The following is a 23,746-nucleotide window of genomic DNA, read 5'->3' as shown; positions in this document are numbered from 1 at the left end:
GAGCTGTCTGCGATGATGCGCCGGCAGAAACTTCCTACTACGCAACAAATCTGTGGAGCTGTTCGATTCTTACACCGGGGTCTTCAATTGGGACTGGACCTACAGTTTAAAGTTGGACCCGAACCACTTGTGCCTCCACCGGGTATCGAACCCGGGACCCCTTGATTGCAAGGCGACAACGCTACCACTGCGCCGTCGGGGAGGCCCTGGGAACATATTTATTTGAACATTTGACATATCTATAGTTGGCAATTTACGTTTACTATCGAACAATTCAGCAAATAGTCTTCGCCATTGAATACTTTGGTGAATTAGAACGTAATATTAATTTAAAATCTGAGGATATATCCCTCTTTTTAGTCTGCGTTTCGAACTCGTGTTTCCTGGTTTCAGAACGCCACGGAAAATTCGATGTTTTTATTCCAAGCGTGTTTTCTAGTGTAGAGGTTTCGAAATTTTTCGTTTCACGGCGCACTTAGTGTTTCAAGATCCTCCCGCGGCGGCGCCCAAGTCAGGATGTAGGCCTATCTAACACTTGCAACACTCAGTGTGGTTACATTGCTTGCCTTAATTAAAAAATAAACACATATTTCAAATTCAGAAACATTTTATGTGTAAAAAGTATTAAATAAGCACATATTTGGAATAATTGTCGTTTCAATGAAAATATTGGAACATTTCTTTGCGCCCCTGTAAGCCAGCCACGGTGCCCCAAGGCAAGGCGCACACTCAGGGGACCACTGTTCTACTTCATATCGTAACCTCCTCCTAGGAACGGGGATCGAACCAGAAACGTTCAGTTGTCCCGATGGGTGGCGTAGCTCGATCACCATTCATCCTAATGACTAGGGAGCGGAAGTTGATGAAATGTCATATTTTTTTCTGACATCTCGGACATGATGACCATTAAGTATACACAATATTACACTTCGTCTAGAACCCAAAAAAGGTAATTTTAAAGTCCTTTTTTTTTGCATTTTTTGCCAATTTTCAGGTTTTAGGTCATTTTTCCCGATTTTCGGCATTTTTTCCAGGCATTTTTCGCAATATTCGGTGTATTCTTTCGTCATATTTTGTCACTTCTTTCATTTTGGTAATATTCTAGTGTCTTTTCACCAAAGTGAACATACGCCTATATATATATATCGCAGGATTGCAATTTACGAGCAAAAGAAATGCTGAACTGGTGACAACAGTCTTTGTTGTGTCAAGGGAAACCACCAGGTGCCCGTCTGGGGCAAATTCAGATATTTCAAACAATTTCTGATGTTAAAAATTACTTTTCCGACGTACTTTTTCCTGGGGGGGGGGGGCGTGTCTATGAACCCTTTCCCGGATGCGTCCCTGATTTTGGATTCCCTATTTTTTTTATACAATTTGTTAAATTTCTAAACGAAAATTCTTACGTGCATCGTGATAATTTCCTTTTCTTTACAGTGCCACAGAAACACACCACACTACATCACCAGGCAAAAATGTATTTTACACCAATTCATTTAGTCTATACGACTTTTTCATTAAATTCTTTTAAAATTATTCGGTTGACTCCATTGGAAATCCTCGTTGCATATGTTAATTTAATGTGCATGTGGTATAATTTGGTGCCTTTTTTTTTTAAAAAAAAAAAAACAAGATTGCATCATTTTTATTTCGATTTTTAACCTGAAACTAATAAATTTAATGGTCATTTTTTCGTCATTTTTTCCCATTTTTTAGGACATTCTATAGGTCATAGACCTATATTTTTTTAGGTCAGCAACTTCCGCTCCCTGCTAAAAGCACTCGCCTCTATCTGATAGCTCGATGGTAAAGAGCGAGAGGTGAAACACATTCAAGAGATTGCAAAACACAACTATTCGGATTTTACACTTTCAAGTTTGGATCACACATGGTTCGATGAGGTAATTGCCTTAGCTGATAGCTCTGCGCTGCGGAGTGAACACTTAGGCGTGAGACTGAACCGTTCTCCCAAGACTCTTCTGTTACTTCCAGGCCACAGTCTGCTCGATAAAGACCCCCTCACCGCCCGTTGCACTCAATACTTACATCCTCGCCTTTCTCCATAATGCCGAGACATTACCCCCTCAGCACCTTATTTACCTGTTGCAATGCCACTAATTCAGGAAGGTTGGTTAACTTCTGACATCATTCCTTAGATGCCTAGGAGTGCAACGGCTGGTGATCGGGTTTATGAACTTCATGCCTGATAAAGTTTCTCAGTTTTATGGTGGATGTTACGATATAACGATAATTTCGTACTAAATGCTTGAATTCTGACCAAGAAACTGATATTTTTCGTGTACTGAATATTAACGTTTAAATCTTCAATTGTACTCGTGAGAAATTTGTACTTAATGCTAACCTAACCTACAACAACCGAAACGAATCAGTACCTGTCGAATTCTAGAAAACTGTCCATAAAATTTGGTGACAGAAATAACTACGAAAGACTTCATATATCAGATCTAAATGCAGCTTCAAACTTGTACCGAATTTGAAAGATACATATCAACATAATTCTATAACCGATTCTCCCTCTCTAGATGAAAAGCAAGAATGAATTCAATAAGAAATAATACTTATTTTCATTAAATTAAAATTTGAAACATTGGTTCAAGATGACAGCTTGGTACTACGTAGAATGAATTTGAGTGGTTTCCAACCCAACTTCTCTCTCTCCGAAGACTCTCGAACGTTTTAACTTTGAACTGAAATAGGTTATATACCTGGCCAAGGAAGTTTCGGGTACTGATTGTTGCTGTTAGTTTTATATTAGCAACTAGTACAAATATATTATTTGTTTTAAGAAAGAAAATACAGAAATCTACTTACGAATTGGTATATTACACTATATCCCATAATACATAATTGGAACAGTAACAGTGATAATGAAATGTCTTTCTTCTTATCAAATATTTTTATCATTAATACAACTTAATTGTGAATGTTATAAAAAGATGACAGTCTCATGATCCATCAACAAATCCATCTTTACAGAAGTAGGCAAAAATAAAATTAAACGATTCAACATAATGAAAATAAATTTGCCAACTCCGAAAATAATTTTCAACAAAAACTCAGCCTTTCAGTACAGCTAAGTGTAACGTCAGCTTTTAAAATAAAGTTAGTATCTGAAGCAGTGTGCAAGCTGGTCCAAGTGCAAAGTGCGTTATCAAGCGAGACGAACTGAATTCGAAATAGAGCAGCAGATGGAAAGTGGACTCTGGTCCTGATCTGGATGCTGGGGGCATCAGATGCCTTCGCCAAACACGATCTTAATTGCAAGCTTATCTGCAATTGCTCATCAATATGTGCATGCAGTGTTAGGTTAACTAGGAAAAAGCGCAGGCGGAAAACGTGATGTTTGCTAAGTGTCTTTGGCACAGCATAAACGCAAGCGTTAATTAGCAACTGGAGCGCTAACTGCAGGATATGCTAATTGATATTCTATGTCCTGGCTGTGCTGGTAACCGAAACAATTACGTCGATTCAATTACTAGCCAGAATTTCCATATTGAATTTTGAAGCTTCTTTTTCTTTAATTTATTGGTGAACGATGAATCTGTTCCTTCACACACTCGGTGTGTGAACTTTGTAGATTACACAGATACGAGGAGCGTCCAAAAAGTAAGTAATTGGCATTTATTGCATTAGTTTCATTGGCTCATAACCTATTTTTCGACATATTCAACGCCGTTTGGCCACCTTTAGACGGAAGCATTTTCTTTAACATTTTTACAAGCATAAATGCTATGTAAATGTTAACAAGAATCTTATAACAGATAGTACTTCACACGGAAGCATTTCATGTAACATTTCGGTTAGCTATTGCGATTACAATGTATAATATATACAGCACGAAAAGCACGTTGAGTTACACCATCTTTGGTGAGTGTACGGTGTTCGCAATTGAAACAACTAAATTATTCTTCCATACATGTACTGTGTACGCTATAAAGTATATATTTAAGCAGTGCCATTGCTTTTATACCTAAAACCATTTAATAGGAATCCTTATTCCTTTCTGTTGAATAGTTATTAGCATTTAAAAACGTGAAGTGATACGTTGCTTACATTCGGCCGCCATTACAGCTGCACTCGTGACCTAGAGGTCGCTTCTGATTGGTTACGCTGCGGAAATAGGACTGATCCTATCCTTGAGAAATGCCATGACATCTAAATGCCATAAAATTCTTCACTTTATGCGGTAGAATTTCGGTCATGGCATAAATGTAAAGGAAAACTGTAAGGAAAATCTAAAGCGGTCCTATGTATAATCCTATAGCTTACTGCAGCTTTAATTCCAGGATGGTGGAGTTGGACCATACTTAGAACAACTTCGCCATGTGTTTCCCCATAAAATTGGCCGAGGTGACCAGGAGAACGGAGTTTGAAGCAAACGATCCTGCCATTGCTAACAAATGAATGATTCTGTTCATAATTCATGATTGGTTTAATGATGAGTTTCTCATAATCAGGTTTAGTGTTAGTGCAAAATAACGAACAATTAGTACAGGGTGGCGCGGAGCCGACTGACACATTTTAAAATTGAATATATTACGCATGCGCGATAGTTTGAAGTGAATTGCGGGAGAAATCAGATGAGGATAGGATGCCATTTCATATGAAGACAGCAACAGTCATACTGAACCGTTGGAGCGTTGAACATCGCGTTTTCTGTGTTCGTAGTTATTACGAAACTACATCAGTGGTTAAAGTGCAACGATTGTTCAGAAAACAATTCATTGTTAGCCGACATGGTAACGTACAGTCTCGGAATACCATATTCGCTTTGGTGAAGACATTTGAAGTGTATTGGATGTGAAACATGGAGCGCCAACAACAGTGCGTACGCCTGAGAACTTGCAGAGAGTGAGGGAAGCATTTGAACGTAGTCCACAACGCTCGGCACGCCAGCAGTCTCTGGTGATTCTTGAAAGACCGTGTGTTCAGAAGGCATATCACGACTCTTCAACAACTGAAAAAAGCCATTGTTGAGGAAGTAACGGCTATTGATGAGGAACTACGGAGATAACTTCCAGAGACGTCTGCAACAATGCATTCATGCCAAAGGAGGCCACCTGTCTGATGTAATTTTCAAAAAATGAACTTGTAAGTTGTTAGTAATAAAATTGCATACTTCAATGTACCATTACATACGATTTTCCTTATTGTCATTCCTTTCTTTCATCATCTATGAACTTATCAAATGTGTCAGTCGGCTCTGCGCCACCCGCCATTCTTGGAAGATCTGCAAACACAAATTGAAGGAAATCTGATAACAATTCTAGGATACGGTTAACGGGACCAGGTTTAGAGTAACTGATCTCAATATGGGACAACTGGTCCAAATTTAGGAAAATTGATTGAAATTTAGGACAACGGATCCAAGTTTGGGCCAACCGATCCAAATATGGAACATATGATCCAAATGTCGCAATTTGATCCAAATATAGGACAACTCATCAACATTTCTGCACCTTTCGGCTTCGGAACCTGTTACGGAGAATAACGTCTTACGTTATCTCTTTAAGTACAACATTTATTTACACTTCTACCCTTCGCCGTATATACATCTTGTCATAACAAATCCAATATCAACTGCTCCTGGTTGCCCTTTGCTCCAGAACACAGAGAAATGCACTTATCAAGACTCCACTCTACGAGCGCACTATTTAGCATAGGGCTAACCCTCGCCCGCAGTTCATCACGCAGAGGTCCCTACGCATACGGCGCTTACACTCTGTGTGTATCGCTGCATCCAAAAAACTGTCTTAATCCATTGAGGGACGGCCACTTTCTGCGATCTGAGAGCATAACAGACCGTAACAAGTCGGAGCCGGTATTGATACCTCCCCCCAACCACCGAGGCAAGATCCTATTGTTACCTTTCAAACGGGGAAGCCGTTGAGGGAACCCAACCCTTGGCTTTCCCGACTACCGGGCAAAAAGCAACCTATATTCCTTTCCCGGATTCTCTGGAGTAAGTGAACGCGAACGCGTTCTGTGCGCATGTTGAAGGGTGTGCGCCTCGTCCAATGAACGCGCGGAGGGGAGGGGCATCCACGGGAGGGGGCTCATTCGCGGTCCAGTAGTTCCGTAGTAAACATGTCAGCTCGCAAGTCTAGGGCAACTCTGCATTCAGGAGAGCGCTTCATAGTGTTGAATGTGTTCGAGAACTACTTGTTTGAAAAGTTTAAAACACATGGCTTTGTTTTTTATACACAATGTTTAAAACAAAGTGTTTTAAACATGTTTTTCATATTTGTTTAAAACTCATTTTGATACATGATGTTTCATAGTTTGTGGTTATTTGCATGTTTTTTTGAAAATTTATGTTTAAATTTGTTTTAATTTTTTTCTGTTCTTCATAGCATCAAAAGACAAATAAACGTGCAATATTATTTGTTATTTGTGTAAAACAATACACTGGCCATTGTTAAGAATAAAAGAAGAAATTGGTAGTAGAAAGCGTTTTGCTTTACGGCTGTTACACCGCGCAGCACTTCGTTGCTTTCATCAGGCACCCTTCCCCACCTAGTCTGGCCCCGCCCACAAGCTCTCCCCTCTGCGCGTCGCTACTCCAGAGAATCCGGAAAAGCAGTATAGGCCAGAGCATGTACAAAGAAATACACTTCTACATACATACTTTCTAATTTCCAGCTGTGTGCGTAAAAAACCACACCACAAACCCCAAACGCCCAACCACGCAAACGAAGGCTCCCGATGTCTCCTCACGAAGTCATCTTTTTGTCTTCATAAACAAACCGAGAAGAGTAGCGTGACGGTTGCGTTTGCGAGGATGCGTTTGAAGTCCACGTGGGCTTCGGCTGATGTATTATGGTGTCACAGTCTACAAAGGAACATGACAGAAACTGCGATCTGCGGACGATTATTGCTCCCAGTTATTTACAACTGTCGCCCACAATGCGAGGCTCTTAACTTTGCCTTTATGCTCGTGGACACCGCCTTCACAAAGACTCCTGGGTGCGAGTTACTCTGGGCGTATAATCACTCTGTATGTGGCGAGGCACGCGGATCGGATGTGATTTTTCTCCTCGCAAGATTTATACATTCACGTCTCATCGTTTCGAAAAGAAAAGTACACATGGAAAACTAAATGCATCAGGTTTGGTGCACCAGCAATGCATGGATTGAAGACTAAAGTGTGTTTACAATTTGATATATGTTTTAATATCATTTGTAAAGGTGACGCCAAAATGCCGAGATGAGCCTCCCCGATGGCACAGTGGTAATGCCTTCGCCTTGTAACCAAGAGGTTCGACACCCGGTGGAGGCACATAGTGGTTCGGATCCCATTTTAAACTGTAGGTCCAGTCCCGATTAGCCTATCTGTGCATAAAGTGGACTTAAAACAAAAACTCGAAACTCAAAAAACTCTATGCCTCTTCTTTGCATCAATTTGATCTTTTTTTATGCATCTTCCTTCATCTGTCTCCATGATGCACTTAATATTTGGTCTGAGCTACAGGCTTCTACAAATTTTGATCATACTTTTCCATGTGTATGCAGAGGAAAGTAATTAAAAAATAAACACAGAAAAAATTGTCAAACTTTATTTAATATTAAGAACAGCGGCGAGCCAGGAATATCATTAACCTTTTAGGGAAGTGGAATGGAATTTAGAGGATGTGAATTTGATAATAAAGAAAACATAAAACATAAAATGCGTGCATATATTACATCAAATTACCAATTAAACTGGAGAATACTAGTGACACAATCATTTTTGCTTGCTTTCACCACAACCATATGTTTTGTAATTTGAAACGAACAAAGCTTGTTAAGGCAGACCAATGACATATTTTGTGTCTAAGAAGAAACAATTCTTAACAACAATCAAAAAACAATACGGAGATAAATTGGGTAAAAGCAGAAAGAGTGAAAAGTCCTATACAACTAATTGTTAATCAACTGATGTGAAATGCAAGCCCGAAATATTAGAAATAACAAGAATTATTTTTTTCTTCCAATCCGATTGCGTAGTGGTTAAGTCCATGATTTGTATTGAAAGGTTTTCTAGTTCAATTTTTGAGGAATGAATTTTTTATGTCAGACCTGTGTGTCCATTTTTATAGTTTTAAACCAAATGTTTTGTCTGTTTATAGGCCTCATATGAATGAGAATTGTCTGATAATGGCTCGACCTTCAAGAATTTAGTAAATGAATTGCAGTAGCCATAAATGAAATATTAATTTCAAGGATTTAAATATGAATTGTATTGTTAAAAATAATTTCTGTAACGTGTCTTGAAAGCAAGAGGATTGAATTTCCCATCCATTGCATTTTTTTTCGTTTTCACGTTCCTAAAATACAGCAAATCTCTTGGGCTTTGTCTTGTAACGAAGAAACTGTTTGGTTATTGAAGAACATCGCAATTTCTATGCTGGGAAGTTGTAGACCATATTGCTTGGACGAACAAAAAAATCTAGAGAACAAAACAGTTGAACATTGATAACCGTGCAGTTTCGCATAGACTACAAACTATGTAGTATATCAACCCTTGAATCTGATATACACTTTACTGTTTATTGATAATACAACTTACAGAAATAAGATGATGTTCTTGTTGTTAAAAGCCCGCGAATAGAGTAGATGCGCAGAGACGTGCGTTTTAGTCTTCCGCGCATTTGTTTCATAAACGTGAAGCGCTGATGCTTCCCTCTAGTGGCAACAGGCTTAACTGCAAGGTCTGATCAAATAACTAAGTGTCGTGAATCGTTAGATAAGGATGTGATACACTTACGACATTCATGATATTCTGTGCGTATGATACACTGTAAATTTTAAATGTGTTCCGATGTCCTCCTTCAATCTCGTAGCCTTCAACGGTCCACAATTAGTCCAAATTTACGATCCGTGCGGGACGCGGAACCTCTTAACGTCGTGGTGGACGTTTCGCAGCTTCCTACGGCGGACTAATTCCATCAGATAACACGCCGCGCATGGACAATTATAAGGACCTGCAGTTTCTCATCACGTCGCGCGAAATGTCAGGTTAGCTCACTATTAAGTGCAGGTCTTACTCCACCCTGTTGGTCCGTCCAACTGGGACTTCGAGTGCTGGCATAAATCTTCAACCTGCAAAAGAGTTCTCCGGCCATAAACAAAGGACTAATCGGCCGGTCGGGAATCCCACGCGGTGGAAATTGTTTTGCACAAGGCATCGTGCAATTTAAAGAGTAATTGGGGGACATAAAAATGAAGTGCAAGTTCATTTACGCTGTTTCAACGGTGAACGGGGTGCACGCACTCTTTAAGACGTACAACGAATCTTAGAAAATGTGAGGCTCTGGTACTACTGTCGCTTTCAGCACTTTGGGAAGCAATAATTTTAGAACATTGATTACGTCATTGTATGTATGAATGAATGCGTTAAAATTCTTAGGTGCGTCAGCACATATGGTCATTTTGCACCCTTCTAAGTACACAAGGAAAAATCCCCTAGCAGAAAGTTAAAAAAGTGGTGTAAAAAGCCCCTTGAGTGGGGAGACAGAAGTGGAAAATTGTAAAGGACCTTCACAGAAGGTTATTGTGACTTCCATGTGAAGCTTGCACGGAGTCACTTCATTGGATTGATTGATTCAATTGGTTTATTTTACTTCGCTTTTCTGCCACTTCTGACTAATCGTGAAGATGGGGATGATTGATATGATGAAATTGATAAAAGGGGACTCTCAGAGAACACTCCTGTGTTCGAACCCGGAACCCCTGGCGTCGTAGCTCGCTGTGCTAACCACTTCGCCACGGAGGTCAAGTTTTGCCCGCTACAACATTCGAGGCCCATGCTCAGCCAAACCTCTTTTTATTGGATGACACATAGCCTGCGCATCACGTTTTATTTTCCACTCTTGACTGACTTTGTAGGCCGGAAATCGCAACTTCTTTCAAGAAACTACCTATAATGGAAGATCATATTTTATGATGGTATCGATGAGTGATTCCAGTGTTCTAGTTACAATATGCAACAACTGTACCTTCCACATGTAAATGATTTCTAATAATGCCAAAATAGCATCCAAATATTAACTAACTCTCTAGCCTTCTTAAACCCAGTTTATGACTTCAGCAACACAAGCCTTTCATCTGTCCCTATCCTGGGCAAGATCAATCTTTTACATTATGACCAGCTTCTTATTGCACTTCCTTTACAATTATTCACCAATAAATATTGTCCTTCATTAGGACACAAGGCTTGCAACTGAAGTCGGTATACATTAACCTAGCATAAATATAAAGATATGGCAGTGGAAGGCTTAAGCCGTAAAATTTTAGGTTTAGAGGAATTATACATAGAAGGCTTGATAATAAAGAGGTTTATTTAACAACAAATGCCTGAAGGGTTTGAGACTACATACATAAATAATTATTATAAGAGTATAAACCCCCAATATAAATACAATAAAGAATAAAGAAACAATCAAATTATCCAATTAAATCTTTACATAATTTAGACTTCCTTACACGTTATTTAACGAAACGGAGATTATAGTAATTTCATTTTAATATTAATTCTCCCCCAAAAAGACCTATCTCTGAATCCCAACTAAATACACTACGTAAAAACTTAAAATACTAAACCACTACAAAACAACAATTCCCTGTACTTTGTTCCATTCCGAGATGACCCCTTTCAACACTCAAAGAGAACTCAACGTGCTTAAACCTGTGCTAATCAGTGGGAAGTGAGTTCCCACACGAGGCTTGCTTTCCTCCGACCTCCGGTATTTTATAGCCACGCCCCTTTTTTTCCAAATTAAAGCCATCTGGTGGCAAACTAACTAAACATTTCTTTTTCTTTACTCGTACGCCTTGCATATGGTTATACCATCCTTACAGATTTCCTTTATGTCCATCTCAACTCAACGTTATCCCTCCATCTTCGTCTTGGCCTTCCTACAGATCTCTTACCATCAGGTTTCCTAACAAGAATCCTGTAAACTCCTCTTTCCTCTCCCATTCGTGGCACATGGCCTGCCCACCTAAGTCTTCTTGATTTAATTATTCTAATAATATCTGGACAGGAATACGAATTGTGGAGTTCTACGCGTATATTATGTAACCTTCTCCACTAACCTGTCTCCTCATTCCTTTTAGACAGGTGAGTGAAGAAAAATATTGATACTGAAAACATTAGTTTTACTATTATTATTTGGAAGGCTCAGCACATCATTTTTAATGCTTTTTTTTCAATTAAGTAATTCTGGAATAAAAATGTCAATTTTTTGCATCTTTTTAGGGGGTTAGTTGTGAACTTATTTTGAAATCTATGATCCTCACGCAATATGAAACAACAACTCTTCTTGGCCTCATTTTTTAAAGTTTTTGGGCATAGCACGCTAATATTCTGCCTCCGAACCAAACATCCAACGGTTAACGTTTATGTTTTGTGTATATTGACAATTGTGCCAGATATATATGAACCGATTTTTATGAGGATATTCGCATGTTTGACAATGAATAACAGTCTTGGAATTCTCAGACATCGCATTTATAAAACTGTGTAGCTCGAGGAGGGGTTTTCTCAGTTTATTTTATGGCTAATAAGAAGGACGGACATTCTGGGCAGCTGGTTTTATGAGCATTTGTCGTGTTCGCGATGTGGGTTGCTAGGAGCCGGGGGAGGGATGTTGGAATCCATACATTAGGTTATTCAGGTTGCCATTGTCGTGTCCACCTATGCCCTAAGAGAAACAAGTAATATTCCCTCTTAAGCATTTTTACATAGTCGTGAAATACAGGGTGCGTCACTTAAAACCAGCCCGTCCCTTCATAAGATATCATTAGATGAACAATTTGAATGATTAAGTGAAATTAAAACAAAATCAAACAAAAGCAATACACCAAATGAAATTTAATGTTGTGTGTTAAGATTTCTCACCTTCACAATAGATGCTGAAAGTGTCCTCCACCCACTTCAACACACGTCTGAGCACGTTTCAGGAGATTCATGTACACCTTTGTTAATTCTTGAGTGGTGATGCTGTTCATGACATTCTGGATGGAGGTCTTGAGTTCTTCAATTGTGTGTGGATTTGTTTCGAATACTTTCCCCTTTAACATTCCCCACAAGTAAAAGTCACAAGTTTACAAGTCGGGTGACCGAGGAGGCCACAGGCCTTCGCTAATTGTCCTCTCTGGAGTAAACATTTCATGCACACGGGATAGTGAAGCATTTGATGTGTGGCTTGTTGATCCGTCCTGCTGAAAGTAACAGAACTGACGCTCCTCTTCTGTCAATTGTTCATAAAACTCTTCCAGATTCCCAAATACACGTTACTGTCTACTGTGGTTTCAAAAAATATGGGCCCCATAACGCGTTGTGCGGAAATGGCACACCAAACATCAATCTTTTACAGTTCAATTCAACTTCAGGGACATCGTTAAGGAGGAGGGAACATTCCCCCCTATATTTTCCGTGCTTAGTGGACATTTTAACTTTTTTTCTAATAAGTCCTGTAAGTTTAATACCAATTTATCCACTAGTGGTGCTTTCGCTTGGTTCAAAGTACAGGGTGTCCGAATTGAAACACACTAATGGCAACTGTCTGCAACTCCACATGTATTTGATGTATCCAAATGAATATACATAGTCATAAAGTTTGTGTGAGCAAAGTAGTAATTACCGTAGTACATTTTTACATGGGACCCACGATACATGTCTGCCCAATACTCAATTTCCTGCCAGGTGGACTGTAGCATGTGTGGTGGGACTGTCCCAACGGCAACTGTAATCCTTTCACGACGTTGTTCCATAGTGTCCACAGCATTGGTTGCTACCTTGACATTTAAAGACAAATTATTACTTCGAATTCTTTCACAACCTGGAATACAATAAACAACGTCGCCTTCCTTTCTTGTAACTATATCATATTTTCAGTTCCGCTACCATCTACCACCTGGTATACGAAACAAAATGGTCTCAAATGTTCATTATAAAAAATTCAAATTAGGGCATTCCATTTCGGACACCCTGTATAATGTCGAAATGTAATTGTCAAATTACAAATAAAAGGGAACTGTGAATTTAATTTTAAATATGATGGAATTCGAATCCTGGATATACGAGTATCTTTTCGGAGGACAGTGCTAACCATCCATATTCGAGATCCGAACCTAAAATTTTACACATTTCCAATGCAACATTTCAATGTGTATAACTTTTACTTCCAAATTTTCGCTATTATTCTTATAATAAAACCTTGTTTGGATCAGATAATAAAGAGTGCCAATATAAACATTTTCCCCTGAAGATGTGGTACACCCAATTCTTTGAAAATCATCTAGGAACCAGTAAGTCATCTGGTTCATTGACATTTGAAACCACGTAAGGATACATGCTTCACATATAAGTTTACATTCTAAAAGTTAATGGAAATATATGGAGGCGGGGGGGGGGTGAAAATTTAGTGATTGTCGGGATGCTTGGATCTTGTGGGGTAAATCCCTGCCACCACTAAGACATAAGTAGTATAGGACCTCCCCGATGGCGTAGTGGTAACGTCGTCGCGTTGGTATCAATAATCCAAGGTTCGATACTGTGGAGGCACATAGTTGTTCGGATTCCACTTTAAACTGTAGGTCCAGTCCCGATTAGCCTTTCCCTCCATAAAGTAGACTTAAAAACACACTGTCCGGGACATATCTGGAACAAGGCCGCGCGTAGAGGTAGAGAAGGGGAGAAATCGAGTGGGCAGAGCGAAGCAGTACACGCTGCTGTGAAGGCTGGTAACTACAGTCGCTTCCCCTCCACGCAATACTGTTCCCACCCAGGTGTTATTTGGTGGAGCCGTCGGGTCATTTCTTCCACAGAGACTTGTTTCCGTTCGCAGATATATCCGGGACAGTGTATAGTATATTTGAATAAGCGACGGATTGGAGTTCTACATGGTTACCAGAAGAAAAGCAATTTAATTTATTAAGACGATTCGATTATCGCAAACCGATCAAACAGAATAATTCGTTCAATCAAAGGAGTCATTGATTCTTCTGCTTTCCAGTGCACCTTCTTTGTTTCTTCAACAGCGACGAACTGCTTACGAAACAAATATGACCTTTGTTGACAAGAAGAAAAAAGTGATGCTCTTTCATATTGTGTTTTTTCTTTTCTTTCGTGGCGATGAACTGTCGACATGGCGAGAAGTAATTTCCTTCTGACAATTCTTCCTTACACCTCTTTTTTCACACTCAGCTGTTGAACAGTAATTCAAGTTTATTTTTGTGAAGTTACTCTTGAGTGTTAGCGCCCTCCATATGCCCGCAAAAAGCGTCCATTAAGCACGTGAGCTGCAGCCGTACAATAGACACACAACAAAGCAGAGATGACAGATAGAGCTGTGAACACAGAAGACTGAAGTCAATTCAGTTCGAAGATGTTCCACAACCTCATGTCATAAAATGGTAAAGCCATGGAACTACAAAATTGATGTTCACGATTATTATGAACTTATTTAGTGATCAAAGTTTAATGTATTCGCAACGCTGAGAAGTGATCAAAGTTTAATGTATTCGCAACGCTGAGAAGTGATCAAAGTTTAATGTATTTGCAACACTGATAAGTGATCCAAGTTTTAATGTATTCGCAACACTGATAAGTGATCCAAGTTGAAATGTATTCGCAACACTGTTAAGTGATCAAAGTTTTAATGTATTGGCAACACTCATACATATTCCTTTTCTTCAAAAAGTTGATGAAAAAATTGAACATCTAGGAATGGCAGATAAAATATTATCATGTACAAGTGAGTTGATATAGTTATATACTCGAAGTTAACAATGCGTTAAATGGTAGTATTGTTATTTGTGCAATCTGTGAATTTAACTGAACGTTAATTTGTAACACGATAAATAAAAAGACTTGGTCTTAATCACATTTGAAAATGTAAAGAAACCTTCATTCTCATGTACTTTTATTTCACAATAATGAGCTTAGTTCTTTGGATTATATATATATTTTTAGTAATGCGATAATTTTTCCTTTCAGTGTTAATATAACGAGTAATTTCAAATATTCAATTCACATTGCAGTTTGTGGTATCTACGGCTTGAGAAAAGAAAAGAAACACAGCCTTTGTCGATATATTTTAGTGCTTAGCATAAACTTCGACCAGACCTAGAGTTCTAGTTTTAATTCTGGGTAAGGTACAAATATTTAATTACATATGTTCCCCCATTAGTCTTAAGGAATTCATCATGCATTATTATCGTAGCGGTGTGATCAAGCGGGTTCCTGTATTTTATACTCAATTTTTTTTAAATGGACGATACCAATTTTAAGGGGGGGTTGACCTGTTCGATCCTCCTCCCCTCTCGATGTCCATGATAGAGGAACAAGCACAGTACAATGCAAGACGATGCACTTAGACTCCCAACTCTTGGAAGCCATCTTTATGTAGTTAGAAATGTTCCTGCAGCTGCGCTTTGCACACGGCAGAACGAACTGCAACCTGCCACGTAATGCTTCACCGCATGAGACTATGAGGCGAATTTTGTCTGTCAGCCTCTCAAACTGCATCCAGGGATTTCTAACGGTTATCCTAAGAGTTTCCTCTGTTTTTCCCCAAAGATGTTAATTTGGAATAACATTTTCTGCAGTCACGCGAAGAAACGTAACGTGCCATTACAGGGAAATGTGAAAAAAGTCACTCTTGGGCGTAAAAAATGCTAAATCGTGTAACTGCACGTTGCACTCCTCTAGCGAAGCCCCGTTTGACTCAAACTGTACAAAACTATGCCAGCATGAATATGCCAAAGAGCTAAATCTTTTTGAGAGCGGGTTATTGTGGTCAGCGCATCGAGTCCCATCGATTTTTATCTGGCTTTCTACCTAGTTAGAGATTTCCCCATCAGCTTCTCCACATTAATCACCCCTGCCGAAAAGTATGCAGCCTTGTGGGTTAAATTAGGACACCATTCTGCAACTGACCTATCGAGCCGATACGTCAGGCTGTTTCCCACTTAAGTTTTCAGGGAATAGTGCTTATATTTTACATGTATTAAAGTGTAAACAATAGGTTACATACACAATGAGTTGGAACTTGGCAATGTAGTTTGATCAATTATTTTTATGTTATTAGTTCGATAGTTCTTTTTGTGTGTGTATTTGGTTCTCGTATACTATTTATAAATTACCTTTAAATGTTATCATAAAATTGAATTACGTAGGTTTTAGACTTCTGATTTTTAGGTTCTAAAAAATGTACTTTTGGTTTCCTAAAATAGGTTCTAAATATTCCAAAATAGGTTCTAAATATTCCAAAATAGGTTCAAAAAATTTCAAAATAGGTTCAAAAAATTTCAAAATAGGTTCTAAAAATTCCAAAATAGGTTCAAAAAATTTCAAAATAGGTTCAAAAAATTTCAAAGTAGGTTCAAAAAATTTCAAAGTAGGTTCAAAAAATTCCAAAATAGGTTATAAATATTCTAAAATAGGTTTAAAAAATTCTTAAATAGGTTCTAAAAATATTAAATTAGACTAAAGAATCCTGAAGTAGGTTCCAAAAAACTTGAAATGGTTCAAAGATACTGAAAAATACTAATTAGGTACAATTGTTAAAAACAAAGTTTCAAAGGAACCGTGAGAAATTTTAATAGATATATAACCATCAAAAATATCAATTTTCTAACCAACTTTTTATTTCTGTGCATAATTTTTAAAATGATCCACTAATTATTGTAATACTAATATTTGTAATGTTAGCAAAAGCTACTTATCGATATGATAAATGAATTATTATAATATATAATGACTGTACATGTTACCAGTAAATAAAGTAGACTATTTACATGGTGGATGTACAGTCACGGACACTGCCGGCTTGTAATGAATACATTGACTTTCAATGGAATCGTTACAAGCCGGCAGTGTCCGTGACTGTACAGTGTCTCTCAAAAGTTTTAGGACAACGACATTTTAAACTAGGCAACCCAATTTACACAAGCCGTTGGTGGGTTGCGTGCAGAGTTAGGCTCAATTTCAGGGTTGCCACATGCACAATAGATATTTATAAAATACGCGAAAGAAATATAAACAAGTATTATTGTATAAAATTATTAAAAATATCACTATTACATCGCAAATGACAAAATTCTTTCTGAAAGAAAAAAAAATAGGTTTTCTAGTATTTCATCGCTGATGAGTCTACAGTAAGGAAAAGAGGTGAGAGGAAACGAAAGGTTACAAAAGAGAGGAGAAAGAGAAAGCGAAAGGAGAAGAGGAAAAGTAGAGGAGAGAAGAAAGATAGGATAGACGAGGAGAGGAGATGTAGTGAGGAGAATGGAAAAAGATTCGAGGAGAGATGAGGAAAAAAGAACAAAGAAGAGAAAAGAGGAGGAAAACGAGAGGAGAGGAGAGGAGAGGAGAGGAGGAGACGAGAAGACGGAAGTGGAGAGTAGAGTAAAGGAGAGAAAAAGAGAAGAACGAAAAAAGAGAGAATAGTGCAGTGGAGTCGGAAATATAAGACAGGAAAGAAGATAAGAGGAGTGGAGAAGAGTGGGATGGAGAAAAGTAGGGAAGGCGATATGAGATAAAAGCAGAACGGAAAGAGGGGAGAGAAGAAGGAGAAGGAACTGGAGAGAAGAGGTAGTTGCAGAAAATATCGTCTGAGCGTCAAGAATGGATGCATTGGTCAAATTATCGAAATGAAACATTCAATAACAGTTTGAAATGTACTGGAGAATATATTAGATCGGTGCGAAATGACTTTTGGCTGAGTTCAGAGCAAATTAAAATCTTCCATGTAAGATCTTTGATTTTACCTGCGATTACACCACTAAAAAAATGAATGTAATTTTTAATATTTATAAGAATTATTCAATTTTTCTCCACATCTCGGTCCGTTGAAATGGAGATTTTGTAATTCAATATTTCCCCTCCCCCCATCGTTAATTCCAAACTGAATCATTCCGTTTCACACGGCGTGGACAATGAACACAATGGGATATGTCTAAAACTTACGAAAATTTTCTGCCACCGGAAGGGTTTGAACCTACGACCATCAGATTGACAATCCTGAACGGTAGCCACTACCCTACAAGCTTTAGCTCCTTAAACCAGGTAGAAGAACCACTACACCACGCCTTTAGCTTCGAATGAAACAACATTTTTTTTTAAGTATTCTGTCCCTCCAATATTGTAAATGTCGTTTGGTATACGTGTAGTTGAACTTTTACTTTAATTTTGATTTGCTTTCTTGTAGTATAACCGATATCTTCGAGAAATAATTTTCGAAGTGATTAAAAACGAGAATATTGGTAGTTGTGAAAATGCGAGTTATTTCTTCTAACTTATTATTGTGATTAGACATTACTAATGGAAAATAACTAGAGGCTTGAACATTACAGGACGATGTTCTTTTCCTGTGATACTGTAACAGACAAAATGCTTGTTTACTGATGCAAGTCTCGTGTCCAGAACAGTCTTATGAAATGTATTTGCTGTTGCGTAAGATAACACGAAATAATTACACCGTGTGCGAACTACCAAATCTGCGCAACGTTATACGTAAACAGTGGGAAAATTTTATTCATAAAATCACTTCACATTTGACAGTGTTAGTCAAGAGAGACTCGTGGGACACTGTGTTAAAGTGCTGGACTAAATCCTGCTAATTCTTCTTCCTCGAAGAACAACAATTTCTAAGGAAGAGCAACAGTGATGATCTTTCTTATTTCTTTTAAATGCTTACACTTTCCTTTAATTGGGTTAAAAATAAATAAGAATATTGCTTGCATTTCTGTCATTGACGTAGACCAGAGAGAGAGACAGACAGACAGACAGATATTACAAAATAGTTCATATAGTGCGAGCGCCATTAAAAAGTCATGATAATTCTATGTTGCGTACTTAGAATTATTCATACAATAAAGAACATGTCTAATTGTGAGTTAACAAAAAAAAAAAAAACAATAATAAAGAGACATTTTCGCATCACGATTGCAGTTCGAAAAAGTCGGGACAGGGATTGAAAGTAACGCACTGTCCTGACTAAATCGGTGAATCGGACGTCTGGAAGCCTTGCATCAATGATTATAAAACTAAAACCACCCAATATTGCAGCTTGAAGACTTTTGGGCAAGGAACAGATTCATTTATACAAAAGCAAAATTGAAATTTTTACACATCCTTGCATTGAACTCAAGTGGGAAAAGGGGTAAAATTAGCATGTCCTCAATTGCCACACATATAAATAGTTATTTCATTAATATTTGTCAATGTCTTTGAAGCAGTACACAATTATCGTTAGAGTATCATAATCCATGATCTTATATATAAAAATATCCCGTTGAACGTGTGTCAATTCATTTATTATTTTTTTATATATAAATTCCATATGCAGAACAATGTAGCCACTATATACTGCTATTACAAATAATGTTACCATGCTCTTGTTTAATAGAAGGGATCTAGTATGGAGGATCGAACGTGGGACCGCAATGCTTTCAAGAACTCTAACCAATACACTACGCCCTTTGTTTTCTTGGAGCTACTGTTCCTAATTATTCTTTCGCCTCAATATTGTAAACGTTATCTGCAAAAAAGAAGTTAAATACTCAGATATAGCTCTGTACTTCTAGAATTACTTTATACACATGCATTTGAAATTTAACTCTGAATTTCTTTCTTCGTATTAGTATATCTAAGCTTGTGAATATATTTTATTTGTAATTTTATAACGGTTTCATGAACATGTACGAAATAGTTCCTTATAACTTGGAATATGGTGAATAGATATGAAATGTCTTGAAATTAATTTTCGACCACTAGATTTGGGCAAGGGAATTATGTGTGATCCGTTTCCAGTTATTCATTGCTTAAACAAACGTTTTAAAACTATGTGAAATTTTCATTCTGGGATAAGTTTCTTTACTTGCTACATGTATGCGAACTACACTCTGTCCCACTTATCTCTGGAGCAGGTGAACGAAAACAAGTATCTGAGCAGCGATGAACACGTGAGAGGAATGGGATTGCGTGGAGGGAGGAAAGCCACTGCAGTTACCAGCCTTCCCAGCAGCGTGCACTGATTCGCTCTGTCCACTCGATCCCCTCTCCCCTCTCTCCACTTCTCTTCCGCTATGCGCGGCTTTGCTCCAGAGATGCTGGGACAGGATACAGTGAATTGTTTCTCAAAAGGTATCATCTATCTCTGTATACCACACATTTAATTCTTACTCACATGGAAAAAAAATGTCAATTTGTATTCAGGGGTAGTTTCGCAGTTACAAACTATTTTGGCCTTGATGAGAAGTTTAGTGTAAGTAGGCATTTTGTTTATAATTTTGAAATTGAGGTCGTCTAAGGTTGAAATCCTCATATTTAGGGCTTGAACTCGTCACCTAAGAGGTTGAAGATCGTACTCTACTTTGTGCGTGACCTTCTCTATTTTTCTATTCATTATTCTTCCTTATCGTCGCGATTAGCCAAAGGTAAAATAAGAAAAGTCCTCCTCCGTGACCTCAGACTGCAGGACGGCATGGATTCGAGTCCGCCTATGCTCACTCTCTAGGTTCTCGGCCTGTGTATGGGACCGGTGGCAACCCACCATCGTGAGGAAATTGGTAGTGATGGGCATTAGTCGACTAATATTAGTCGATTAGTCGATTATTAAAACCATCGAAAAAATTATCGACTAATGAAAATTAGTCGACTGAAAAAAATAGTCGACTAATATTAGTCGAATTAGTCGTTCGACTAATATTAGTCGAATTAGTCGTTCGACTAATATTAGTCGAATTAGTCGTTCGACTAATATTAGTCGAATTAGTCGTTCGACTAATATTAGTCGAATTAGTCGTTCGACTAATATTAGTCGAATTAGTCGTTCGACTAATATTAGTCGGATTAGTCGTTCGACTAATATTAGTCGGATTAGTCGTTCGACTAATATTAGTCGGATTAGTCGTTCGACTAATATTAGTCGGATTAGTCGTTCGACTAATATTAGTCGGAAACATTTCGACTGATTTCAGTCGGGAACATTTCGACTGATTTCAGTCGGGAACATTCCGACTAATATTAGTCGAAATGACCGAACATGTCTCATTTCCAGACGAACAATCGACTACTTGAGCAGAGGGCTTATTGTCAAGAAGGGAAGCAAAGCAGGTAGGTATTTCTTGGAAAGGTCAGTAACTGGAATCTTTTATCCCTTGATGCCGCGACAGAGCTGGTATGCAAACGGAAAGCTGACCCTGCTGTAGCTCTATCCCCCCCTACCTCCAGGGGGCGATGCCTACCGTCATTCATGTCGCTATTTTTGTTTTCTCTGAAGGGATACACATTCATAGTTCCGAGAGTTTCTTGGTATTCACAGGCCAGTGCACATTGTTGGTGCAAGAAAGACACCGCAACATTTTAAAAGCAAAACTATCCATTTCTGACCTTCAGATGGATTAGAGGGTTTATGATAAATGCATTTTACTGGAATGGAAATATTCTTAAACTTAAAAAACCGGTCGAATATAAGAAGAGAGTTTACAATCCACCAGCTCTGATGCAAGGTAAGGTAAAATTAATTTAATGAAAAATAAACATTAATTATGTTCGTGGGGCAAATACTAAAATATACGCTGTCCAGAACGATCTCAAACTTGCTGCAGTCGCTAGATGTTAATTTACCTTTCTGCCCCTTATGGGGTACAAATTTGCCAGCAACATCGGTGGCAGAGCGCGCAGGGTGGTTCATTCACATTCACGCCTTTTACGGCTCCGGGTTCGAATCCTGTGGTGGACATGGGTGTTTCTTGTAAGTTTCCACTCATCCATTTCCTGTAATCACAATTCATTCTCATCATCCCGATTAGCCTAAAGAGGCATAAAAGCGATGTAAAATGAGGATAATAATAAAGAAAGATAGAGGATGTATGTCACTTTGGGTAACCACGACGATGAGGACGAATTGATCAAAAAAAACATCCATGTCCAGCCTAATACTCAAGGGGTGGGGCAATGGGGTCATTTACCCCCTCCAACTATGAAATGTTTTAATATGAAGCTGTAAAACCTACGAAAATAACATTGACGATTTTTCAGATTTTGCAAGAAATTCGATTTTATTCTTACATAAATGAATGGGTTGTTCGCGAAGCGAGATAGGCTCCAGGACTCTGCAGTCTACAATATTTGGTTATTTTATAATTTTAGTATTATAACCTTTAAAGGTTTAATTGATGCATATCTATCAGACGCCCGGATTCAGCCCAGAGTGTCCTTGTTTTAAATCCCCGTCCCGACTTTCTTCGAACTGCATTCACGATGAAAAAATGTCTTTTTTTAAATTTAATTATTTATTGAAATTTCCAGTACAGCAGAAGCCATTTTAAACCGGAAAGAAACAACAGTAAAAAGTACACTGGTGTTAAAACGAACACATTAAACACTAAACAAGACCAAAAAATTAAAAAATTATAATAAAGAAAAGAAAATAAACAAAATATAAATAATAAACAAGACAAGACAGTACCAAGGTAAACAGATTATTTACACAATGCATTACTTATGTACAATGTTTTTCAAGTTGGTGATAAAAGACGAATATGCAGTGAATATATCTACTTGGTTTGAGATGTTGTTGAATTGTTTCGGTAGCCTTTGGAATATTGAACGTTGTATGAGCGAGAGTCTGGGCGTTGCAGTGTGGAAAGTTTCCTTGCTCCGTGTTTTATGTCTGGGCACTCTGAGGGAGAGTTCGTGGAGTTCAGACATGCTCTTTATTATAAGTATCATTGCTATCACATACTTAATTTAAAAATATATCATTTTCTATACATCTAATTATCATGATTGGTTAATTGATAGTCAAACATAGATGGTTTTGATTGATTGATTGATTGATGTTTTAAGTCCACTTTATGCACAGAAAGGCTAATCGGGACTGGACCTACAGTTTACAGTGGAATCGGAACCACTTGTGCCTCAACCGGGTATTGAACCTTGATTACAAGGCAAAGACGCTACCACTGCGCCATCGGGGAGGCCCTCAAACATAGATGGGATTGGGTGCCAAAACTTGAGGGGAGGGGGAGGATTCTATCTTGATTGACAAGGCTTAACACTATGAAAGCATAATATTTCATCTCGCAATCGTCGCATTAACGCATTGACGCATCAGATCACGAAACCAGTTAGAGCGACACATGATCTTTGGACGCAGAGAATTATTTTTTTAAGTAAGTACTTCGCAACATTAGTAAATTTTCTCACATTTAATATTAGTCGAAATAGTCACACGATTAATTTCAGTCGAAATCGACTTTATTTCCGACTAATATCAGTGGAAATCGAACACAACTGATTCTGATTCCGTTTCCAGACGAAGCGTAGACCACTGAAGTAGAGAGGGCTTATCGCTAAGAAGTGATGCGAGGGAGAATGGCCTAGGTGTATTTAATTTCTTGGAAAGGTGAGTGACTGGAAAATTCCGGTACCGCCTCACAGCATGCCAAATTGAAAGCGAAAGGTGCCCCTGCTGTAGTCATTCATGTGGCTATTTGTTGTTTACAATGGTGTCTTTTCTCAAGAGATACGCATTCAGGACTTGGAGAATTTCTTGGAATTCAAAGACCTAACCATCCCTAGGTATCATTAGTGGTGCAAGAAAGATATCGCAATATTTAAATCTCAATGTATGGCCTTCATGTGAACTAGAGATCTTATCTTAAAAGCATTGTACCGTAATGAAAATATTCTTAAACTTAAAACTAATGTCAAACTTAAGAATATAGT

At 38.2% G+C, this 23,746-nt stretch overlaps 1 protein-coding gene across 3 annotated transcripts in view; it reads left to right on the top strand.

Moving 5' to 3' along the window:
• The window catches only part of sha (shavenoid), a 509,126-nt gene that overhangs the window by 384,613 nt on the left and 100,767 nt on the right, over positions 1-23,746 (top strand). The window lies entirely within an intron of this gene.

Source organism: Lepisma saccharinum, chromosome 30 (assembly GCF_977018435.1).
Source record: "Lepisma saccharinum chromosome 30, izLepSacc3.1, whole genome shotgun sequence".
In the NCBI taxonomy this organism is placed as follows: Eukaryota; Metazoa; Arthropoda; class Insecta; order Zygentoma; family Lepismatidae; genus Lepisma; species Lepisma saccharinum.
The sequence above is the reverse complement of the archived record's forward strand: the minus strand, read 5'-3'. Positions and strand labels throughout refer to the sequence as shown.